Here is a 3,914-nt window from a genome sequence, read left to right on the forward strand (position 1 = left end):
AAAATCAAAAACTATAAAACCAAAATTTACCAAAAAAAAAAGTAGTCAAGGTTTCTCATTTGCAATAATTGGACTTTGTTATGAATAATATGGATATTATGTGGATGCCTATTATAGGTGTTGGGGTCGGATTTCACCCGCGTTAAGTCCGAGCTAAGACATAACGCCTCGGGACCTATCACCAAATCAGTTCGGGGAACTCTGACTAAACAGCTCGGGATCCCACACGAATCGGTTCGGGTATCCTCACTGCCGGTTCGGGACTACCAACCAACTTGGGTACCCGAGCCCGTCAATCCAATACCCGAGCCCAACTTGGTCAACCGAGCCGATTCTTTTTGACGTCTGAACGACCGAACCCATCCACGGTTCGGGTTCCTAAGCCCGTTCCTCCTACGAATACCCGAGCCCGGCGAATATTTCGGCTCGGGCATAATGTCATATTGTTTATCCGAGCCGAACACCAGGAAGTCTCCGAATCACCCGAGGCGGGATCATCAACCACCCGAGGCAAAGACTTAGTAAAAATTCGTCTTCAAAGTACCATTTCCAAGCAAGGCGTCATTTCCGAAAAAGAAGGATCATTTCCGATAGACCCGGAAATGATAGGGAAGAATCTCGAAGGATCAACTCAAATCAAGAAATCTTCCAAGAAACTCCGAAGAATAAGGAAACTATCCCAAAATCCGCGATATTCTACACCGACTTCAAGATAAATGGAAATCTTCCGAGAATATCGCTGGAGAGGCGGTTTATCACCCCTATATAAAGAGACTCAAGGCTCTCGCAGAAGGCAAGCAATATCGCTCTAGAATTTACACTATGCAAAAGCTCTCACAGCACAAACATCTTTTTCTTTTACGATCAAACTCTTGTACGATCAAAGTCATCATTTTTCTTAATAATATCAAGAACACCATCTTTGGTATCAATTGATTTTGTCGTTCTTTGAGAATTCTCGCAAATCGTATCCCTAAATTAAAACCCTAGACAAATCTCGATTGTGTTAGTTTCGACTTCCACAATAGGTCTATTAATAGATTCTATAAGCCTTGATCTCCAACCTCAACCCTAATGATTGTATCTCTATATATACATTATGTTGTATCTTGTACAATTGATCAATAACAAAGAGAAACAAACCTTAAAACTTCTTTGTTCACAACAGACTTTGGTTTATTAATTATTATCCACCATTGATAGATTAAATCCAACTGATGAAATCTTCTTTTTTGGTCAAAACTTCTCCTCCTTCTTCTCTTTTTCTCTTCCTCTTTCGTTTACCACCTTCGACGAAGACCATATGTTTTTATCACTTTTGCAAATTACCTCTATAAGAGATGAAATATATAAAATGTTTTTACTTAATTAATTAATTGGTAGAAGAGTGGTAAAAGAAATGTTTCTTACCAAAATAGGAGTCGCAAGAAAATGGTAGGAGCTATTTGATAGAAAAATGGTGGAAACGTATTTCCTACGAATATTTTGGTAAGAAAATCGTCAAAAATTCCCTTCCGCTATCCTATAAAATTTTCTACTAAATATGCCACGACAATTTTTCGTAGGAAGTATACTACGGAATTCTTACCAATATTGATTTTTTTACAAGACATTTTACAACCTTTTGCGTAGAAAATAGTAGAAAACAAACGTTTCCTACGATTTTCCTACGTTTCTGGCCATAAGAAAACAAGGTCTTTTTTGTAGCGCGAGATTCTCCATGTCTTCTACCGTTACGTTCCTTCTAAATTAAATGAATGAACTGTGAGCTTAAATGTGTATCTTGTCAATTTTATTTTAGCTTTATCAATTTTCTAGAAACTAATATACCAAGGCATCACAAAAAACGTTGATGATCTGGAGAGCCAGGATGTTACAAAAGCTTCGACTTATCAAATAAAAATTAGGTTCCAGTAGATGTTATAATTTGATGTAAATTGCAATAAAAATTATGTGGTTTAATTGCAGATTGATGCAACGAATTTACTATAGAAATATGATTTTTCTTAAAACAGATGACTGGTTATATTTATGATGTAGCAATTGCAGTATATATTATTAAAACAAAATCAAATATAAATTATTCATGATAAAAATATGTTTTACTAATTTAATAAATTAAATAGATTAAATAATATGATACTATCTTAAATAGAAAAATATATTTTTGTGGCATAGTAATTAAAAATATTAAGAAAGTTTGAGTATATTGACAATGAGCTTTGGCACCTATATATATATAGTTTTTGTGTATCTATACTATTAATTGGGAATCACTAAAACATAAAAGACCTTTTTGTTGTAGGATATTACATTTAATGCCATTGGAATTTTTGAATATGAAAAAAGAAAAAAAAATCGAAAAAGGTAATTGAAGTAATTTCCATAATATCAAGAAATTAGCAATATTTATGGAAATTGTTGGCAGTAGTTTTCATAAAAATCAGGCTATTGATTTCGAAATTGTATATATAGAAACTTATTTAATTTGGTAATATATTTTGAGATAATTTCTTAAACGAAAAAAATCAATTTAATATCATCATATATTTTAGATGTTAATCTATTTCCTTAAGAAACTACACTAATAATTTTGAAATCATTTAAAAAAGATACCTTCAATCTCTTATTGTGCACATAATAAATTGGTGTATCAATAAAAATTCCCTAAGTTTAGAGTTATCATATTAAAAATAAATTAACTTATAAGATATTCTAATAATTTTTTCTTATCAATACCTAACAAACCAATAATATTTAAAACAAATATATATATTATTATTCATTATTGTATAAGATAATTAGATCAAATAAAAATAGTACTCAATGGTCATGATCTTCATGTTTAAAATAATAGATTGCTAGATGAAATTGGAAAAAACGAATTCATTGTTTTATATAACTATATAAAGTCAAATCCTTAATATATCAAAATCTAAAAAATGAACATATACATAGCAAAATCAACACCATTTTAATATATGTCAAAGAATTTAAAATTATTTGTGGTAACTCAAATAGTTTTTCCTTTTTTGTTATCTTACTTTATTTTAAAGATATGCCATTGATTTTTCATTAATTTTGAAAATCTTAAAACTTATTAACATTTTTAATAGAAAAGAAAATTTGTGATTGATTAATAAACTCGATTTAGATTTGCAAAATTTTAGGAGCATAACTTTTAGAAAAATCTAAACAAACCCTTATCACTCTTCTATACTTCACTATAAAACTATTCTTCTCTACTTCTTTCGCAAACTAAAAGATGAACCATAATCTCTATAATTACTTTTGTACTCTTCTTCATGTCTTTTCCATGTTCATATAATTTGTTAGTTTCTACTTTTTTTTAGAATCTATTGGAGACCTTTTCATTGAGATCACTCTTTTGCAGCTTATGTTCTTTTTTGTAAACAATCTTAACAAGAATAAGTACTTTTATGTAAACAAATATATAGTTGTTCTTTTTTGTTAGATATAATCAACTATAAAAGATAATTTATATGTTTTTCTTCTTTGCGAGCACCAATTTAAGTGTGTGTTTTTTTTTTTTTAATTATTATTATATTTTTTTAATTATCATTATTAGACTATAAATATTTTTTATTTTTCTCTTTTATATATTTGTATAAAAGCGGATAAAGATCTAGAACTAAAAGATGGATTGAAACAAGAGACCGAGATCATTAAGCAGTGCTAGAAGAAAGTAACGATAAAGCATGTCGATTACAATCCGCTATAGATGTATCAAATTTTTAGATTTACGTTGCCATCTTCCGAGTGAGAATCGCCAGAGAGTAGAGATGATGCAAGAGCATTGCTTGGACACTCATTCCCACCAAGAATGCATCGGATCTCAATTGGCGGTGGAGGAGATTCCTGAGACGACGGTGATGACAGTAGTTGTAGGTGTG

The sequence above is a fragment of the Arabidopsis lyrata genome (genome assembly GCF_000004255.2).
Source record: "Arabidopsis lyrata subsp. lyrata unplaced genomic scaffold ARALYscaffold_7, whole genome shotgun sequence".
NCBI classification, from domain to species: Eukaryota; Viridiplantae; Streptophyta; class Magnoliopsida; order Brassicales; family Brassicaceae; genus Arabidopsis; species Arabidopsis lyrata.